This window comes from Hemitrygon akajei, chromosome 2 (assembly GCF_048418815.1).
Source record: "Hemitrygon akajei chromosome 2, sHemAka1.3, whole genome shotgun sequence".
In the NCBI taxonomy this organism is placed as follows: domain Eukaryota; kingdom Metazoa; phylum Chordata; class Chondrichthyes; order Myliobatiformes; family Dasyatidae; genus Hemitrygon; species Hemitrygon akajei.
In genome coordinates this window covers 16,119,422-16,142,526 of record NC_133125.1, presented here as the reverse complement: position 1 = coordinate 16,142,526, position 23,105 = coordinate 16,119,422, and positions in this window count along the sequence as shown.

Genomic DNA, 23,105 nt, shown 5'->3' with positions numbered 1-23,105 from the left:
TTCCACGTAAGGTGATATAATGGGTTTATTAAAATGATAGTTCTTGGCAGAAAATAATATGGTTGAAAGAAAATAATCACGTCCTCTGAAATGAATAATGTTCTTTGTACAAAAACTATACTTCAGCGACAACTATGATGGATGCATTATCATGGAGAAATGAGATTACTTTTGTGTAGTCAAGAAGTGGATCATAGTGATAAAGCAGGTCATTAAGTACAAAGACTAAAAAGAATGAAATTATTATTAAAACACTTTGAAAAGCTTATGTCAAGTTATCCTTCTAATGAATGGTCAGATCCATGATGACGGCCTTTAGCTTCACTACCCCGTGGTACTTAAGCTGACAAAAAGAGAACCATCAAGGAGCAAGCAGTACTAACACGTGAATACCAATTATTGACTGTCCATTATGATCACTCCAACAGAGCACCAGGTTGAGAAATTTTCTCGGAGAGACTATCTCCCCATGTGTCTAAGTGGAATGCAAGGAACTTTCATAATTGCAAAATGTTTGAACAATTTCCTGCCGCGGAAATGACTGATGAGAATGAAGCCAAAATAACGATACTGCAGATAGTTCTAAATCAACTGCTCTACACTGTATGGTATAAATCATCACATGATTTAAAGTAACAATAGATAGCTTTTCAGCATATACGAGGGGTGATTGATAAGTTTGTGGCCTGGGGTAGAAAGATTCAATTTTAGAAAACCTAGCACATTTATTTTTCAACATAGTCCCCTCCTACATTTACACACTTAGTCAAGTGGTCGTGGAGCATAGGGATCTTGGACCTCCAGAAAGTGTCCACAGCAGGGGTGATTGATAAGTTTGTGGCCTAAGGTAGAAGGCGATGAGTTATACAGCTCTCGTTACATGCACATGCAGTTCAACTCTTTGAGTGATTATGCAGAAAGTTTGAAGTTAATAACTCATCGGGGTGATTGATAAGTTCGTAGCCAAAGGTAGAAGGAGATGAGTTATTAACTTCAAACTTTCTGCATTATCACTCAAAGAGTTGAACTGCATCTGCACGTAACGAGAGCTGTATAACTCATCTCCTTCTACCTTAGGCCATGAACTTATCGATCACCCCTCATGTGTGCATGTATTACTGATGCACCATAGAAAGCATCCTATCTGGATGCATCAGGGCTTGGTGTGACAACTGCTGAAACTGCAGAGAGTTGAGGACACATCACAGTTCCTATAACATCAAATTCAAAACAAAGCATATGCTGTCCACATAAATAAAAGGGATCTCTATTTAAAGTTCACACCTGTAATACATTTCCTTTCCTCCTAAATGACAAATAGCTAAGTTGACCCCATGGAGGAAGTCAGATTGTACATTCAAACTGTGATTAAAATATTACCTCAAGTCTTGATGTTGCACTTATGGACTTTAGCCATTAGCTGCTCAGAAACTTCAATGAGAAATATCTAATGACATGAGCTTGGGTGAAACTGCTCAAAGTCATACCGGCAGATCAGACGATGGTATATTGTTAATCACCTCATAACTAGTATCAAAAAAGGTTTGCGTCCAAGTATACTGCAGATGTCGGAAATCTGAAATAAATACTGGAACCTCTCAGCAGGTCAAGTAGTGACTGTGGAGAGAACAGCTGAAATTTCAGGTCAGTAAATGTTCATCTGAGGCGGATAGTGTTTAACAGCTTTTCTTTGCACATGTAAGGTCTGTTAGTTCTCCAGCAGCTAAGAAGTGGAATAAATAGTGAGATAGGGACAGAATTAAATGATACCAGGTTTTCTTGGTTTGAATGGCATCTCCTACTTCACAATCTCTGAGAGTCCGGCTATTCTGTTTTCTCTCCATGGGTACAGCCTGATCTGGCACTGCTTTGCATTAGCAACACACAAAACCAAAGGTTTCTAATGACTATGTTAACCTATTTGGTCTTACCCTCCCAGAGATCTTCTCTCTCACCTTCTGCATAACTGATGATGTACTTGTTTTTGGTCTTTCCCAGTTTTGACAAAGAATCCTCAACTGTTTCTTAACCACAAATGCTGTCTGACCTGGTGAGTGTATCCAGCACTTACATTTATTATTTCAGATTTCCAACACCTACAGTTCATTTAAAAAAAGCATTTCATTGGCTATAACTTGTACAGCATCTGAAGAATATTTACGCCATTTGACAGAATGAAACTAGAGACCTTAAGTATAACCATCATAAAGAAAATAAACAGTGAATACAAAGAGACAGGGAATTCAAGGATGTGGATTTCATTTGTCAGAAGAAATAGGTACGTGAACAGAATGGATGTAACAAATGGGAAATTAGGTTAATATGCAAAGGGAAGACAGGGAGTGCAATGCAGGAATAGTCAAATGTAGAAGCAGGCAAAGATGCTCAAGTGAAGTACAAAAACCTGCTGTTGATGAAGAGTCATTAACAAGCCATGTCACCGAAAGCTTTGGAAGTCTGAGGATATTTTTATTGTCTGTATATGGTTTCAGATCATTTATTTGTTTATCACCATATAGTCAAACCTCAAATCCTTCCAGCGTGAATAAAAGTGAAGGTATAGGAGTGAATAGAGCACTGAATATAGAACGGTACAGGCCCTTCGGCCCACAATGCTGTGCTGACTTTCCAACCTATTCCAAAATCAAACACTTCCCTCCCATCTATTTTTCTTTCATCCAAATGTCTATCTTAAATGTCCCTAATATATCTGTCTCTACTGCCACCACACCAGCAGTGCATTCTACACACTCACCACAAACATGAAGCCATAGTAGAATCTTATCAGAAAAAAGATCACTTAATAGTAGATAGCGTAATCCAATTCTTACACTAAACTGCAAGAATTCTTACAGCTTAATATAAGAATTATATTACATTATTTCTATAAATGATCTGGATGAAGAAGTGGAGGGATGGGTTAGTAAATTTGCTGATGACACAAAGGTTGGAGGAGAAGAGGACTGTCAGAGGTTACAGCGGGACATTGATAGGATGCAAAAATGGGCTGAGAAATGGCAGATGGAGTTCAACCCAGATAAGTGTGAGGTGGTTCATTTTGGTAGGTCAAATATAATAGCAGAATATGGTATTAGTGGTAAAACTCTTGGCAGTGTGGAGGATCAGAAGGATCTTGGGTCCGAGTCCATAGGACACTCAAGTATGCTGCACAGGCTGACTCTGTGGTTAAGAAGGCATACGATGCATTGGCCTTAATCAATTGTGGGATTGAGCTTAGGAGCCGAGAGGTAATGTTGCAGCTATATAGGACCGTGGTCAGACCCCACTTGGAGTGCTGTGCTCAGTTCTGGTTGCCTCACCACAGGAAGGATATGGAAACCACAGAAAGGGTGCAGAGGAGATTTATAAGGATGTTGCCTGGATTGGGGAGCATGCCTTATGAGAATAGGTTGAGTGAATTCGGCCTTTTCTCCTTGGAGAGGCGGAGGATGAGGGGTGACCTGAGAGAGGTGTATAAGATGATGAGAGACATTGATTGTGTGGATAGTCAGAGGCTCTTCCGCAGGGCTGAACTGGCTAGCAAAAGAGGGCACAGTTTTAAGGTGGTAGGAAGTAGGTACAGAGGAGATGCCAGGGGTAAGTTTTTTATGCAGAGAGTGGTGAGTGTGTGGAATGGGCTGCCGGCGACAGTGGTGGAGGCGGATACAATAGGGTCTTTTAAGAGACTCCTGGACAGGTATATGGAGCTTAGAAAAATAGAGGGCTATGAGTAACCCTAGATAATTTCTCAAGTAAGGACATGTTTGGCACAGCTTTGTGGGCCGAAGGGCCTGTATTGTGCTGTAGGTTTTCTATGTTTCAATGTTATCTCCTAATATATGTCCACTTATATAATAAGCAAAATACTTGCTCTGAAAACTTTAAAAGCACTCTGTCATCCATCAATAGGGCTGTGTAATTACCAGTACTTTAGAAATAATATTAGCAGTTTCTGACTTAATGAAGTTTTTTGTCAGTTTAATATGCATTCCAATACATGTGTGGCATGTATAATTCTGCTCAGTTTTAACCTAAATGTTCAGCAGTTTAGCACTGGACAGGGTTGAAGTCAGTCATCCTAGATCTGACTCGTGAACACCTGGGAACTGTGGTCAAAGTATAGACATCTAATTGGTCTGCTGAGGATTAACCAAGTTTGCTGACCAACCTGTAAGATGAACTGATAGAAATCCTCCAGGCTACTACTGAAGTGCAGTCAGCACCTTATCTTTGTTTTTCTGACAGAGTTTGCCACATATGATGCAGAGATACAATCAGTGCTGTTCAATTGACAGAAGTGGAATTACAGGATAAAACCTTGTCCCTCTTAATCACGGATTGCGGGTAATTTTTAACCATCTCCCATTTTCTGAGTGACATTGCTGCCTGCAGCTGTCGTTCAAGTATTGCACAAGAGCATGTTATCTTTAACTTTTCAGAAAAGCCATTTACAGCTGACACTTAAATAGAATGAACACATTTTATTTGAAGATTACCACTGCTTAAAAGCAGGTCCTTAACAAATAGCTACCAATTTGTTTCAACACAATTAGGACTTTATCAGAATTAGAATCAGTTTTAATATCACCGGCATATGTCATGAAATTTGTTGTTATGCAGCAGCAGTACATAGTAATAAAACTGAATTACAATAGGAAGTACTGTACATATGTAGATAATAGATACATGGATAGATAGATATGAAGATAAATTGAATAAGTTGTGCAAAAAGAAAGGAAAAAGAAGTGAGATAGTGTTCATGGGATCAATGTCCATTCAGATATTTGATGACAGAGGAGAAGAAGCTGTTCCTGAATTGCTGATTGTGTGCCTTTAGGATCTTGTACCTCCTCCCTTGATGGTAGCAATGAGAAGAGGGCATGGCCTGGGCGATGGGGGTCCTTAACGATGGATGCCACCTTTTGGAGGTATTGCTTCTTGAGGATGTCCAGGATGCTGGGGAGGCTAAGGCACTGATGGAGCTGACTGAGTTTACAACTTTCTGCAGTTTATTTCGATCCTGTGCAGTGGGCACTCCATAACAGATGATAATGCAGCCAGTTAGAATACAGTACTCTCCATGAGTGTTTTTATTGACATACCAAATATCCTTAAATTCCTAATGAAATATGGCTGCTGTCATACCTTCATTATAACTGCATCAATATGTTGGGCCCAGGATAGATCCTCAGAGATATTGACACCCAGGAGCTTGAAATTGCTCATCCCTTCCACTTCTTAACTCTCTATGAGGTTTGCTGTGTGTTACCTTGTCTTAACCTTTCTAAAGTCAATTCTTTGGTCTTACTGATGTTGAGTGCAAGCTTGTTGTGACACCACTCAAATAGCTGATATATCTCACTCCTGTACACCTTCTCATCATCATCTGAAATTCTGCCAACAATAGTTGTGTCATCAGTAAATTTATAATGCCATTTGAGCTGTGTCTAGCTGCACAGTCATGGGTATAGAGAATAGAGCAGTGGGCTAAACACACATCCCTGAGGTGTGCCGGTGTTGATTATCAGTGAGATGGAGATGTTATTTCCAATCTGCACAGACTGCACAGTTGAGGATACAGTTGCAGACAGAGAGGTACAGAGCCCATGTTTTGGAGCTTTTTGATCAAACCTGTAGGAACAATTGTGCCAAACACTGACATGTAGCCAATAAACAGCAACCTGACATTAGTATTAGCTTTGCCCAAGGCCTTGTGAAGAGCCATTGAGATTGCATCTGCTGTAGACATATTGTGGCAATAGGCAAATTGCAGTGGGTCCAGGTCCTTGCTGAAGTGGGAATTGATTCTAGACATAACAAACTCAATGAATTTCATCATTGTAGATGTGAGTGCTACAGGACAATAGTCATTAAAGCAGTTCGCCCTGCTCTTTTTGGACATTGGTATGAGTGTTACCTTTGATTCTGATTCTGATCCTTACTCTGAAATGTTTAAGAGGAACCTTCCACTGCAACTGGATCCTTGACTTCCTCATCAGGTACCACAGATGGTGCAGATCAGTAATAAAATCTCCTTGCTGATAATCAACACTGGTGCACCTCAAGATCCAGCCTATCACTTCACTCAGGGTCTTGGACTATATATTGTATGTTTCTTTATTCAAGTCAATACGCTCGATACTCTTCGCTCAACTTTTTCAATTATGTTACTCGCTATTTTTGAATGTTTGCTTGCTATTTGAATGTTTTGCACCTTGGCCCCAGAGGAACGCTCTCTCATTCAGCTGTATCTTTGTATGATTTGGATGAAAATTAAACTTGATTTGATTTTATTAAAAGATATGTGTTTATCCCACTGCTCTACTCCCTCTACACCCATGATGGTGTGGCTAGGCACAGCTCAATTGCCATCTATAAATTTGCCAGTAACACAACTATTGGCAGAATTTCAGATGGTGATGTGGAAGCATACAGGAGAGAGATAGCTGGTTAAGTGGTGTCACAACAATAACATTGCACTCAATGTCAGTAAGACCAAAAAATTAATCCCCCCTATACTTTTCTCCAGTCACCTTAAAATTATGACCCTTTATATTAGCTAATTCTGCTCTAGGAAAAGTCTCCAGCTGCCCTCTTGATCTATGCCTCTCATCAAGTTATGACTCACTCCAGTCTTAGCTCACTCAGCCTTGTCTCATAAGATACACTCTCTAATCCAGGCAGCCTCTGCTTCTGCATGAGTGTCACAAACCGTTCACATCTCCCTTGTGCAAATATATTTTGCATTCTCTGTGCATGGAGGTCTGAAGAAAAATTTCAGTGCTTTGATCCAAAGCCAAGGCAGGTTACTTCCTGCCTCAACTCATTATCCCTCATGCTCAAGGATTAAAGAGATTCTGCAGATTCTGGAATGCTTGAGAAACACACACAAAATGCTGGAAGAACTCAGCAAGTGAGGCAGGTCGATGGAGGGGAATAAACAGATGACTTTTCAGGCCAAGACACTTCAATAACACTTTTAATGTTCCAAGTACAATTAAAGTTATTATCAAAGTTTGTAATTACACCAACATCCCCTGTGATGACATGCTTTGAGAAGTTGGTCATGAAATATGTCAAATCCTACCTGAGGAGTGATCTGGGTCTGCTCTAATTTGCCTACCGTCACAACAGGTCAGCAGTAATGTCATTTTATAGGCTCTTCCCTCAGCTCTGGAACAGAGATCAGATTGGAAGTTACAACCCCCTAAAAATTAATGTTTCCATTGTCCTGTCATCTCATATCAAAAACACACCAAAAAGTATTAAATCATAGTCATTTTGAATCATAATTTGATTATTATGTTTTATGTAATGATGGATTTCAAACTTGCCTTTTTATACTGTATGGAATTGGCTTATATCTCACAAAGGCAAAGCAGCTTCCTTTCTTAGAATGATCATAAAATGCCTGTGTTGTCATGCTTCGCATAATAAAGTAGCTTCTCCCTTATTAGCATATGCTTGTTCAAAGTAATTTTATTATCAAACTACATATATGTCACCACATACAACACTGAGATTAATTTTCTTGTGGGCATACTCAATAAAGCTATAGAATAATAACCATAATAGAATCAATGAAGGACTGCCCAACTACAGCGTACAACCAGAGTGCAGAAGACATCAAACACAAATACAAAAATAAGCAACAACAATAATAAATAAATAAATGAATGAATGAATGAATGAATAGATAGATAGATAGGTAGGTAGATAGATAGATAGATAAATAAATAAATAAGCAATAAATTTTGAGAACATGAGATGATGGTCATTGAAAGTGAGTCCATAGGTTGCTGGGATAGTTCAATGATGGGACAAATGAAGCTGAGTGAAGTTATCCCCTTTGGTTCAAGAGCCTGATGGTTGAGGGGTAATAACTGTTCCTGAACCTGGCGGTGTGAGTCCTGAGGCTCCTGTACCTTCTTTCTCATGGCAGCATAATATTGGAAACATTTTCTTGAGAAATGCTCTCGGTTCCAGTTGGAAGTCTTGAGCTTTCTGCTGGTGCTTGCTGAGATTTTGCCAACATGCCAACTTCCTCATTTCCTTTGTATTAATGTTAGAGAATCTGTCTGCTGAAACTGGCTCACCATGTACTACTAGTCCAACACTTCCCCTTTAAGACTTCTAGCATCAGCACTTTCTTGATTTTCAGTTACTGCTTACCAGTGAGAGCTTCTCACAATTAATTGGCTCCAGGTCTCATCACCAACATTAGTACCCCTGACTTCAAGTGTCTTAGGACCTTTCTCCTTCACTCTTTGAAATACTGGAAAAATTTGTAATTCAAATTAACAAAAAAGGAAATAGCTTAATAAAGTGGCATTCACTTTGAGGTTCGACTTGTGTGTTCAGATTTGCTCTTCTGCAGGTTACTCAAGTAACGTGGCTACTTGAGTTACTCTCACCTTCCTGTCAGCTTGAACCAGTCTGGCCATTGTCCTCTGACCTCTCTCATTAATAAGGCATTTTCACCCACAGAACTGCCGCTCATTAGATGGATTTTGTTTTTCCTTCCATTCTCTGTAAACTCTAGAGATGTTGTGACATCAACAGTTTCAGGAATACTCAAAGCACCCGCCTGAGACCAACAATCATTCTACGGTCAAAGTCACTTAGATCTCATTATTCCCCCTTCTGATGTTTGGTCTGAACAACAACTGAACCTCTTGACCATGTCTGCATGCTTTTATGCATGGAGTTATTGCCACATGATTGACTGGGTAGATTATTGCAGGTGTACCTAATAAAGTGGCCAATGAATCTACATAATCATATTTGAGTCACATTGGCTTTTGTTGAATCTGATTAGAATACACCTTACAATGTGTTTTATACTTCATTGGCTATTTTGAGATTGATAAAACAATATCAGCAGTTGAATCACCTTTGGAGCTATCATGCCTGCACCTTGAAGAGTTATGATGTTTTGCTCTTCTGCCCTTGCTATAAATTTTTATTTTTCTTGTAGTTCAACTTTCTTATGCTTATTTGTATTTCATATAATCACCCATATATGTGTAATTGTTCAGTGAATTTTTCCAGTAATTGTAGTATAGCTGCTTCCATATTTTTCTAGAAGATTCTCAGGTGTTTTACAGCAGGTGACACACCACTTGTATCTGGTAATTGGTAATGTTGTTATCCTTTCAATTGAAGCTATTTTTATTAGATGACCACAACTTCTTTGTTCTTTTCTTCTTTCCCTTGTTTATTCTTTGCCCTTATAACACTCAATGAACAGCTGTAAGCAACGTTTTCTGCCTTTTACTTGAATTCTGAATCTCTGGATCACAAAAACCCCAGGATCCAACACCTGCAAATGGATTATTTGATATTAGCACTGCCAATGTTGATAAGCAGGACCAAGAATACAAAAGTATGCCGTTCAAAGCTACAAATATTTTTCATAAAACCGTAAGACATGGGAGAATAATTAGGTCATTTGACCCACTGAGTCTGTGCTGCCCTTTCATCATGGCTGATCATGGCTGATCCATTTCCCTCTCTTCTTCCCATAACCTTTGATGCCCTGACCAATCAAGAACCTCTGCCTTAAATGCATCCAGTGACCTGGCTTCCACAGCCACTTGTGGCACTGAATTCCTCAGATTCACCACCCTCTGGCTAAAGAAATTTCTTCTCATCTCTGTTCTAAATAGACGTCCCTCTATTCTGAGGCTGTAAAATAACTTTTTTTTTTCAGTTGTAAAATAACTTTGCAAGTGTGTGAGATGATCTTCCTCTTTGGGCATTGATGGTGTACTCATTGAACCACAAAAGGATTAGGTACCTGAGCACATTTTAACTTTTCACATATTACCAAAAGGGAAACAAAGAAGCATAAATTCTCAATCCCCTTTTTGTGAAACACTGAACTGCAGCTGCACTGACCATTACAGTCATGAGACTTCTTAAGTACCCAGACATTGGGTAATAGTAGCAGAGACTGATCACTCGAGTTGAGTATGATGTTCTCCTAAAGGGTTGTCTATTGGTGTGTCTTCAGGTTGATCTGGAATGCATCATAGTGTCTTAGCACTATGGGAATGTAAAGAATATGTGCCCAGGATAATTTTCTAGAGCTGGACGTTTCTGGTTCTACAGGAAGAAGGTACCATGTAGCTGGTCCTAGGAAATGAGTGGATCACATGCTCGAAGTTTTGGTGGCAGAATATTTTGGAGACTGTAATCATAACAACGTGTGATTTAGGTTAGCTGGAGAAAAGACGAAAGAGAAACCGGAAGCAAAGATAATGAATTGCAGTAAAGCCAATTTCATCTGGAGGAGAATAGATCTGGCCAAGGCAAAGGCGGGCAGGCAAAACTGAAGCAGAACAGCTGGCTGCTGTTATGAAAGAGGTGAGGAACATTCATATGAGTAACAGAAGAAGAACACACTGATCCAGAATTCCAGGGATAACAGAGAAGGATAAAGCAAAAGAAGTTGATTATGACAAGTAAATAGACTGATTACAAGAATATCCTAGAGGAAGTGGAAAATATAGAGAAAAGATTAGCTGCCAAGATAGATAGGAATCCAAAAGAGTCTGAGGTGAAGGAAGACATAATAAACTTAAAAATTTGGTAGATGAAGCATTAAAAAAGTTGGCAGACTTAAAATAGATAAGTCACCCATGGCTGAATGTGATGGATTTTAAGATTTTGAGGGGTGTATGGGGGAAATGACCACAATCTTCTAATGTTCATGAACATGGGAGTGTCATCAGAATACTGGAGAGTGATGAATATTATTCCTTCATTCAAAAAGGGAAGTAAGAGTAAGGCCAGCAAGTATAGACAGGTCTAACCACAGTGGTAGGAAAGCTTTTAGAAACATTGATCTGGAACAGGGTTAATAGTCACTTGGAGGATATTAGATTAATTAAATATATGTGGTAAGGGTGATTTGTGTTTGACCAATTTGATAAAAAATTTTGATGAGGTAACTGAGCTGGTGGGAGAATATAGTCAATCTTATGTTTGTAGACTTCCATAAGGCTTTTAATATCAGGCTTATCAGCAACAGTGAAGCACATGACACAGAAGGCTCAGTGATAGCATGAGCAGAAAATAGACTCAATGACAGAAGGTCATAGAGAATGATTATTTTATAGAATGGAAGATGATAAATACTGGCACTCCCTGTGTGTTAGGGCATTTTTTTTTAATAAAGATTCAAAGTGCATTTATTATCAAAGTATGCATGCATTATTCAGCCTTGAGATCTGTCTTCCCACAGAACGCCACAAAACAAAGAGAACCATGGAACCCGTTTAAAGAAAAACATCCAACTCCCCCCCCCCCCATGTGCAAAAAGAACAAATCGTATAAACGGCAAAATACAATTGAGCGAAAAGCACAGAATACAAAGCACCAGATCACAAAGACATCGAAAGAGTCCAGGCATATTCAGTTCAGCTTAGTTCATATCAATCCAGCACCATGCCTCTTGCTATCTATAGGCTGCAGTGCTAGTCTGCCCTGATCAAAATCACACAAAACAGCAACGAAAGAAAGGAGTGACCAGAAACATCATAACGAGAACAATGGAGACCAACCCTCAAACTACATTGACTATTCCCAGGGACTCCGACACCATCCTCCAATGGCATCAAGTGAGAGGGAGAGAGACAGAGACCATTAAAAATTTCTATTAATAATAAAGGCTTAGAGGTGCAAGTCACAGTTTCTAAAATTGCAGAATGGCAAAGAAGATAATGATAGATTTGTGGCTGAATATAAATGGACTGGTAGAATGGACATATGGGTGGTAGATGAAGTTTAATGCAAGGGAAATTAAGATGATGCATCTTGTCAGGAAGAATGAGGCAATGTAGAATAAAAGATATTGTTCTCCTAGAGAAGCAGGAGTAGAGTGCTGGAGGTATGAAGAGTGAATGTGGCCGGGTGGGTTGAGAAAACAGTTAATAAGCCAGACATAACTCAGGGTTTTATCATCAGAGGCACAGAATATAAAAGCAAGGAAATCATGCTGAATCTGCAGGAAGTAATTATTTGGTATAATGTATTCAATTCTTGTCTCCTCATAATACAAGGGAAGTGAAGACATTAAAAAGTATCTAAAAAGTTTTATGTCAGTTTTTCCTGAGGTGAAGAACTGCAATTATAAGGATATATTAGAATGAGAATTAGAATGAGAGAAAGGGTAAATATCACTGGCATATGTCATGAAATTTCAAACAGGAGAAAATCTGCAGATGTTGGAAATCCAAGCAACACACACAAAGTGCTGGAGGAACTCAGCAGGCCAGGGGAATAGAGCAAACTGTCGACATTTCGGGACGAGACCCTTCATAAGGACTAGAGAAAAAAGAGATGAGAAGTCAGAGTAAGAAGATGTGGAGAGGGGAGGAAGAAATACAAGATAGTAGGGGATAGGTGAAGCTGTGAGGGGGAGAGACATGAAGCAAAGAGCAGAGCAGTTGATTGGTGAAAGAGATAAAGGGCTGGAGAATGGGGAATCTGATAGGGGAGGACAGAAGGCCATGAAAGAAAGGAAAGGGGGCAGAGCATTAGAGAGAAGTGATGGGCAGGTAAGGAGATAAGGTGAGAGAGGGAAATGGGAATGGGGGATGGTGAAGAAGAGGTTGGGGGGAGCAATTAGTGGAAGTTCATGAAATTTGTTCTTTTGCAACAGCAGTACATAGCAATACATAATAAAAATCTATAAATTACAGTAAGATATATAAAAATAATATAAATATGTAGTGCAAAAAGAGAGGAGAAAATAATTAGTGAGGTAGCGTTCATGGATTTATTATCCATTCAGAAATCTGAAGGTGAAGGGAAGAAACTGTTCATGAAATGTTCAGTGTGTGTCTTCAGGCTCCTGTACTTCCTCTCTAATGGTAGCAATCAGAAGAGGACACATCCTGGGTGATGGGAATGGGGTGGTCAGCTCCATGATGATGCTGCGTTTTTGAAGCATCACCTTTTGAAGGTGCCCTCGATGCTGGGGAGACTAGTGCCCTTGATGGAGCTGGCTGAGTTTACAACTTTCTGCAGCTTCTTTTGATCCTGTGCAGTGGCCTCTCCACACCAGACAGTGATGCAACCAGTTAGAATGCTCTCCAGGCTACATCTGTAGAAATTTGCGAGTGTCTTTGGGGATTAGAGAGACAGGTTCTGTTATCTTCAGAAAAGAGAAGGCCAAGTCATTATGAAGGGTCCCAGCATGAAACACCAACTGTTTATTCCCCTCCGTAGAAGCTGTCTAACCTGCTGAGTTCCTCCAGCAATTGATGTATATTGCTCAAGATTTCCAGCATCTGCCGAATCTCTTGTGTCTATGGTGAGGGAAAAAATTTCAAGTTTATGCAAAAAGAGCTGGGAGATGCATCACTCTGAACGAGAACCTGTGTGGACTCTTCTTGTGCTTTAATATTCTGCCATGGAGGGAATCACAGCCTTGACAAATAAGCAGCTATTTGTCACTTTATTAGGTACACCTGTACACCTGTTCATTAATGCAAATGTCTATTTAAACAATCATATAATAATAATAATTTATTTCTTACATCCAAGAGAGTAAAAATCTTTATGTTGCATCTCTGTCACAGTATGCAAGTAATAAAGAGGGGAAATATGAGAGGATATTGCCAAAACACTAAGATTGTATACATAATTGTTTTGTATACAGATCAATGTGTATTGATAAATCTAATGCCCTGGTGGAAGAAGCTGTCCCAGAGCCTGTTGGCCCTGTCCTTAATGCTGCGGTACCATTTGCCAGATGGTAGCAGCTGAAACAGTTTGTGGTTGGGGTGGCTGGAGTCCCTGATGATCCTTCGGGCCCTTTTTATGCACCTGCTGCGGTAATTGTCCTCAACAGAGGTAAGTTCACGTCCACAGATGCACTGGGCTGTTTACACCACTCTTTGAAGTAAGGAGGTTCAGTTGTTGATCAGACCAAACATCAGAATGGGAAGTAATGTGATCCAAGTGACTTTGACTGTGGAATGACTGTTGGTGCCAGACAGGGTGGTTTGAATAGCTCAGGATCTACTTGGATATTCACACACAACAATCTCTAGAGTTTACAGAGAATGGTGCAAAAAACAAAAAAAAACATCTAGTGAGCAGCAGTTATTTGGGGGAAAGGAGAATAGAAAAGTTAGCAGAGAATGGCCAGACTGGTTCAAGCTGACAGAAGGGCAACAGTAACTCAAATAACAACTTGTTTCAACAGTGATGTGCATTAGAGTGTCTCTGAACACATAAGTCAAACCTTGAGGTGGATGGGCTACAGCAGCAGAAGACCATGAACATACACTCAGCGGCCACGTTATTAGATACCTCCTGTAGCTAATAAAGTAGCCACTGAGTTAACTGTTCTTATGTTAGGCGCAGTTCAAAAGATGCATGTTTATTTCATGATGCGTCGGTCAAAAATTTACAATTATACCATTTCTCTTCTCGGTGAAAGAAATTTAATGATTCGGCCTGCAGCACCTTCTATGAAGTCCATAGAGTCACTTTACAATTAGTCAAATGGCAATCACCCTGAGCTAAAATTCAAATTCTCGCTTATTAGGCCTTGGAACAGTCAAGCTTGCTGAGAGCCAACTGTATTTCAGCATATTCATACACACTCTCCAAAATGATAATAAATTCCTCAGGAACACTTAATAATTGCACTCATGCCACGGAGTACAAAGGCACAGATGTGCCCATGATTACACTGGAAGTCGGCAAGATCCCATCTCATCAGTCTTTTGGAAGGGCTGCGGAATCAAATCACGAAACTTGTCCGGAGGAACAATCGGAGGATGCGCTGACAAGGAAATAGCAGCAGGTTGCATGGCAACGCTTGACGGGAGCGTCGGGCAGAGCCCCACTCATGTGGCCACTGTTCACAGGGCAAAGGACTGTAATGAGGAAGAGAACGTGCAAAGTAAATTACAAAAAAAAAGAATATTACAAAGGCGAACCACTAAAAGGACCCTGAATCCAGCTGGTGAAATACTGGTTCCGTCCAGATTTCTGTTTCACAGTTTTTCAGAAATAAAAGTTTATCAGAGCATTCAGATTTCTAATATAACATGCCCAATGGCCACTTTTTTAGGTACACCTCAGCAATATAACTACCTCGTTAGCCAATCATAAGGCACAACCCAATGCATAAAAGCATGCAGACATGGTTAAGGGGTTTATTTGTTGTCCAGACAGAATCAGTAAGGGGAAGGAATGTGATCTGAATGACTTTGACCGTGGAATGATTGTTGGTGCCAGACAGGGTGGTTTGAGTATCTCAGAAACTGCTGATCTCCTGGGATTTTCATGCACAACTGTCTCTGGAGTTTGCAGAGAATGGTGCAAATGACAAAAACCATCCAATGATCAGCAGTTTCGTGGGTGAAAACGGGATCAGAAGAGAATGGCGAGACCGGTTCAATCTGACGGGAAGGTGACAGTAACTCAAGTAACCACATGGTGCAACAGTGGTGTGCGGAAGAGCATCTCTGAATGCAGAACATGTTGAAACTTGAAGTGGATGGGCTACAGCAGCAGAAATCAACAAACGTACACTCAGAGGCCACTTTATTAGGTACAGGTGGCAGCTATTAAAGTGGCCACTGTGTAAATTTCTAATATATATTTATAATAGATTTCTGATATTATATAATAATAATTTTTATTTATTGCTAGAGATACAGCACGGTAACAGGCCTTTCTGACCCATGCTGCATTACACCCGTGCAACCGGTTAACCTACTAACCTGTACGTATTTGGAACATGCGAGGAAACCAGAGCATCCGGAGGAATCCCACGCAGTCACGGGGAGAACGTACAGGCTCCTTACGGACAGCAGCAGAATCAAACCCGGGTTGCTGGCGCTGTTATGGGATAATGCTAACCACTAAGTCACTGTGCTGTTGCAAATTGTAATGGAGAGAGTTAGGAAAGGAAATAATTGTAACGTTTTGTTCTGACATTCACACAGTGTTCGTCTATATAATGAGTGTGTTGGATAGGTCAAGAATTTCAAAGTGGTAGGCTGTTGAAAAGACTTAGGGTACGTCGTTGTATGCTATTCCATCCTTTCTGCCTATCTCGTAGTCTGACAGAAGGAAACTGGAAGATGCTAAATGAAAATTCTTGCACAAACTGTTGGAACTTTTTATTGGAGTTAAGATCCTCAAGAGCGATCATTCATCACTAGTTTTAGAGATTATTATAGAATCTCTAAAAACAAAGATAACTGAACTAGGGCAGTGAATTTATTCCAGTTGTAGAACATGGTGGCATATTTTGTGAATTTTCCTGCCTTGGTGCTTCAAATAAATGTTTTAGCAAACCAGCACTCAGTGTTGTGAACGATCTTCAGTTATAAATATTACAGCGACCCAGTCAGTACAAGGACATGGAGCTGCTATCAATTCCTATCTTCTCGATGTTATACACATTCTACACAGAAGATAACAAGCTAAAAGTGAAGCACTTTGTGAAATTTAGAAGCTGAAATTAACCTTTTCCCTGTACCCTGCTGCCAGCATCAATATACAATGCGTTCACTTTTGCCACAAGTGTAATCTATTCAGTGGGATGGATGAAGAGCTGCATTAGGCAGGAAATTAATATTCATCAGCTAACAAATGGCTTTCTGGCACTTATTCATGTAAGCATGCCAGAACAATGGGTGCACTCTAGTGAAGAACTGAATTTATCGCAGTAAGACAACGTTAAAAGGACTGTTTACTCTGTGATTGCATAGTTATAGAGTCATGGAGCACTATAGCACAGAATCAGCCCATCTCTTCAGTGCTGAACTTTTCTTCTGACTTATCCCTTACTTGGACAATATCCATCAGTACCCCTCCTATCCACGTACTTATCCAAACTTCTCTTAAACGTTGCAATCAAGCCCGCGTCCTCCACTCACGCTCACAGCTTGTTTCACACTTGCACCACCCTCTGAGTGAAGAAATTCTCCTTTATTTCACCTTTCACTCAACCTTTGACTCCAGTTCTCAGTGGAAAACCCTGCTTGCATTAATTCTAATTACACCCCTCATAATTCCGTATCTATCAAGTCTTGCTTTGTTGTCTTACGCTCCAGGGAATAAAGTCCTAACCTGTTCGACCTTTCCCTGCAAGTCAGGTCCTCAAGTCCTGGCAACATCCTTGTAAATCTTAGACCATAATAAGACTATAGGATACAGGAGCAGAATTAGGCAACTTGACCCATCGAGTCTGCTCCACCATTCAGTCATGGCTGATCCTTTTTTCCTCTCCTCAGCCCCGCTCGCCGGCCTTGTCCCTGCAATCTTTGATTCCATGTCTAATCAGGAACCTATCAATTTCTGCCTTAAATATACCCAACAACCTGGTCTCCAAAGCTGCCCGTGGTAACAAATTCCACAAATTCACCATTCTTTGGCTGAAGAAATTTCTCCACATCTCTATTTTAAATGGATATCCCACTTTCCTGAGGCTGAGCTCTCTTGTCCTAGACTCTCCCACCATGGGAAACATGCTCTCCACATCTACTCTGTCTAGACCTTCCAACATTCGAAAGGTTGCAATGAGTTCCCCCCTCATCCTTCTAAATTCCAGTGAGTACAGACCCAGAGCCATCAAACATTCCTCCTATGATAACCCTCTCATTCCTGGAATCACCCTTGTGACCCTCCTCTGAGCCCTCTCCATTGCCAGCACAACTTTGCTTAGATGAGGAGTTTGAAACTGTCCACAATACTCAAAGCGAGGCCTCATCAGAGCTTTATAAAGCCTCAGCATCACAACCCTGCTCTTTTATTCTAAACCTCTTGAGATGAATGCTAACATTGCATTTGCCATCCTCACCACCCACTCAACCTGTAAGTTAACCTTTAGGGTGTTCTACACAAGGACTCTCAAGTCCCATTGCATCTCAGATTTTTGGATTTTCTCCTCGCTTTGAAAATAGTCTGCATATTTATTTCTACCACTAAAGTGCATGACCATGCATTTTCCAACATTGTATTTAATTTGCCACTTTCTTGCCCATTCTCCTAATCTAAGTCCTCGGTAGCCTACCTGTTTCCTCAACCCTACCTGCCCCTCCAGCAATTTTTGTATCATTTGCAAACTTGGCAACGAAGTCATCTATTCCGTCATCTAAGTCGTTGGTGTACAGCCTAAAACGAAACAATCCCAACACTGACACGTGCGGAACACCACTGGTCATTGGCAGCCAATCAGCAAACGGTTCTTTTATTCACTGTACTCTTTCAATCTTTCCTATGTAGAGAGTCTTTGGATAAATTGTGTTAAACAGTCACCAGTTCACTGGAGGGGATCTGTTGCATTACTGTGAGCAATTCTTTGAAACCAGAATTGAGACTATTTTTTCATTATGCTTTCAGAGTATTAGTGTTGTTGGTAGGAAGGTTTAACAGGTGGGCTGATGTAATACCTGACCTCATCGGGGGGGGGGGGGGGGGGGAGGTGAACAGCTGCTGGACTGGCAGGAAGGGAAGAAAGGCCTCATTTGACAACTGTGTTCGGGTTGATCGTGATGCTTATGCCAGAGATGATCCAATATTTCCTGCCCCTAGAATAAATTGTCACTCACATGGTACCAGCCTTTCCTGGCCAACTGGCAGCTGATGCAGCCGTTGTTGAAATATCTGCTTACCCCTGAATTTTGAAAAGTTGATGCCTTTACGGACTCCTAAAACAGTGGTTGGCTATAGTAGGAATGTGACCAAAACAAACAATTCTTGTTCAGAATCAGGTTTAATTATCACTGCCATATGTCATGAAATCTGTTGTTTGGCTGCAGCAGTACAGTGCAATGCATTAAAAAATACTGTAAGTTTATACAAGAAGAAATATTTTTAAAAAACAAGTCGAGCAAAGAAGTCAATTAGTGTTCATGGACCATTCAGAAATCTGAATGCAAAGTGGAAGAAGATGTTCTTAAGATGTTGGGTGCTTGTCTTCAGGCCACCTCCCTGATGGTGAAAATGAGAAGACGGCATGTCTTGTGTAGTGGGAGTCCTACAGGATAGATTGCTCCTTTCTGGGACCTTTCGAAGAAGCACTTGATGTTTGGGAGGCTGGTGTCCATGATGGAGCTGGCTGAGTTTGCACCCTCTGTAGCTTTTTCTGATCCTCTGCATTGGGTCCTCCATACCAGACAGTGATACAACCAGACAGAATGTTCTCCACGGTACACCTGCAGAAATTTGTTAGAGTCTTTGGCCTCTACATAGGCCTTTCAATATTCCATATGTTTTAATGAGATCCCTCTCTCATTCTCAGAACCCCAGTGAGTACAGAACCAGAGTCATCAAATGCTTCTCAAATGTTAACCCTTTCACTCCCAGGATCACTTCAAACTCTTAATGAAATATAGCCACCGGTGAGCCTTCTTCATAATTGCATCGATATATTGGGCCCAGGATAGATCTGACACTCAAGAAGTTACCCTTTCTGCTGCTGACTCTTTGATGAGGGCTGGTCTGTGTTCTCCTGACTTTCCCTTCCTGAAGTTTACAACTAATTCCTACAGATCTAACGACCGATGCGAGGAAGAGGTGAGAAGGAGATTAGATATAGCTGGGAAGCTCTAGCCAAATCCCTGCCTAGACTCACCGACGACGCACAATGTTCATGGAGATGTTTCAAGAGAAACGGCACGGTAATGTGGTGGTTAGCACAACATTATTACACCACCAACGACCCGAGCTCGATTCAACCACTGTCTTTAAGGGTGCTCCAGTTCCTCTCTTATTCTAAGGTTGTATGGGTTAGTAGGTGTAGACGTTCAGCCCTGGGCTCAGAAGGGCCTGTTACTGGGCTGTATCTCTAAAGAAATAAATAAGTGACCAACATTTTTGGTAATATCGGTTGCTTGTTATGTGCCATGTTGTATGACATGGGTGGTCATGGTCTTTCCATGACCATGATTGTTCTTGGCAAATCTTTCTACAGAAGTGGTTTGCCATTACCATCTTCTGGGCAGTGTTTTTGGAATAATACACCAGCAAAATCAGAGCACTCTGGCTGAAGAGAAAATTGGAAAGGGACGAAACAGAGCTGCTTATTACAACACATGGTTAAAGGTAATAGTGTCTCAGCATTACAATCATTCTCCTATAGTTCCACAACAAATTTCTAAGAGAACAAGACAAGGGGAAAGATTTCATTCTGTATATATTTATAACACAAGAAAGATTATTTGCAACACTAAGTACTAAATTGCTGAAGCATTTACTTGAAGCACCGAGGCAGGAAAATTGATACAGTACGCCACCGTGTTCCACAACTAAAGTAAACTCACTGACATAACTCAGTAATCCTTATGTTACTGTTGTTCTGCAGTAAACTCTAAAACTGGTGGGCTCACCTCAGGCCACGGGCTGATGTGGTGGAACTTAGATAAAGAGATCCAAGTTTCAGCTGGCACCCCTCACCCTCCTTCCCTTGACTGTGAGGTGGACAGAAAGGACAGAATACCATAGATTAACACCTCCAAGGTCTTTTCAACAGCCTACCAATTCTAGATTCTTGGCATATCCAACACGTTCATTCTATAGACGAAATCTGTATGAATATCTTAATGAAATTTTCCTTTCTTGACTTATCGAGAGAATCCCTATTTTCTTTGTAGCAAAAATAAAGGCCAGTGCTAGAGAGCACTGTTTTTGATATGTAGTTGTAGACCATACGACAGAGGAGCAGAATTAGGCCATTGGGCCTTGTGTGTCTTCTCTGCCATAAGACAAAGGAGCAGAAGTCGGCCATTCAGCCCATCGTGTCTGCTCCGCCATTTTATCATGAGCTGATCCATTCTCCCATTTAGTCCCACTCCCCCACCTTTTCACTATAACCTTTGATGCCCTGGCTACTCAGATACCTATCAATCTCTGCCTTAAATACACCCAATGACTTGACCTCCACTGCCACCCATGGCAACAAATTCCACAGATTCACCACCCTCTGTCACTCCATCATGGCTGATTTATTATCCTTCTCAACCCCATTTTCCTGCTTTTGTCCCCTAATCTTTGATGCCTTTACTAATCAAGAACCTACCAATCACCCCTTTAAATATGCCCAACGATTTGGCCTCCACAGTGTCTGTGGTAATGAATTCCACAGATTCACCACCCTTTGGCTAAAGAAATTCCTTCTCATTTTTGTTCTAAAGGGGCATCCTTCTATCCTGAGTCTTCACCTTCTGGCCCTAGATTCCCCCACTATAGGAAAAATCCTCTCCAAATCCACTCTACCTAGGACTTTTGAAATTCCATAGGTTTCAATGAGATCCCTCCTTCATTCTCAAAACTCCTGTGAGTACAGTCCCAGAGCCATCGAATGCTCACTCATACATTAACCCTTTCGTTCTCAGGATCATTGTCCTGTACCTCCTCTGGATTCAATTCCAGCCCTTCCTTTCTTATAAGGTGCCCAAGACTGCTTACGATACTCCAGGTGTTTTAGGGCATCTTAATTAGGAGGAATACAATTCAACATTTTAATGTGAAAATTTGAGTACAGTTTTTGTCATGCTTTTCAAGCATCAAAAAGTACATTATGGCTTTAAATTTTAACGTGATCCCAGGTAGGTTTCAGAAATGCTTCCTTTTGTGGTTCATCTGGACTGAAAAGAATTCCATGAAAGGATGATTTATTTGGGCATGTAATCTCAATCACCATTTTAGTTTCGCAGTGTCATTGTTTCTGCAAGAACCCAAACCCATTAATCGCAGTGGCTTGATTTCTGTTCATTCTAGGACTCTTGTTATGTTCAGAGTAAACAATGGCAATAAATGCCTTTTCTCAATCAATGCTTTTTCCAAGCTCTGAATCTAAGGGGTGGGTGCTTTTGTTATTTCTCTTTAACCAAAAGTCTTAGAATGTGGAATTTCAGAGGCGTTTCTCCCACTGTGCATCAATCCTCACAGCCGTGTTGCAGTATCCAAACCACAGAGAGATCAGAGGGAATCTTTTTAAAGCTGCCTTTTGCACCCTTCTCTCATCTTCAGCTTCCGAGCAGCAGTTGGCTTTGCCCATGAAAGAAGAGTGACCTCCTGCAGCTGTGTGACCCTGATTCTGGGTTTTGGAAAGCTCTTTTTAACTCTCTCCAGCCTCCCACCTCCCCTCTCTCTAGCTCCGACCCATTGAGAGACGGCAACTTCACACAGTCAAGAGGATCTCATCTGTCCACTGGTGTGAACAGTTTGGCACTTCAATGCAGCAGCAGCACTGAAACGAAACTACTGTGCATCATTTCTTTGATGTTGTAAGCTTCTTAGGGGCCCAGTAGATTGATATAAATCCACGTTAAATAGTATTATTAGTATACTGCCTCAAAAACACATCTATAAAAGGAATTATGATTAATGTAATGCTACAAAACAGATAATGACCTTATTTGTAAGAACATGAACCAAAAGACAAAGGAGCGGAATTGAGCCATTCAGCCCACCAAGTCTGAACCACCATTCCATCTTGCCAGATTTTTTATCCCTCTCAACCCAATTTTCCTACCTTCATCCCATAACCTTTGATGCCCTCTACTTATCAAGAACCTAGCAACTTCTGCTTTAAACATACTCAAGTATACACTGCACTTGGAATCATGGGAGAGAGGAGGAGAGCCGTTTCTACCACCACAGATGCAGCAGAGGAAGCATAAGGATGGCTCCGGATAAAGAGGGCAGATCTGTGGGTTGCTGCTAGGGCACAGGCCGGAGCCTCATCAACCCCAGTTGGGTTGCCTGGCGAGGGTGTATGATGTTGAAAGACCTGAAACACCTGATGACCCCAGGTAACATCACTGATGATGTGCCCTAGCTTAGCATCATGCAAATGTTTCTGTAAGAAGAGCCTCCACAGCTGTCTGTGACAATGAATTCCACAGATTTACTACCTTCTGGCTAAGGAAATTCCTTCTTATCTCTGTATTAAAGGGACATACTTCTATTCTGAGGCTTTGCCCTCTGGTCTTAGATTTCCCTACTAAGGAAACATCATCTCCATGTCCCCTCTATGTAAGTCTTTCAATATTCCATAGGTTTCAATAAGATCCCCCTCCAGCAAGTATCCTTCCTGTTAAATATTACTTTTCAGTTAGGTATTT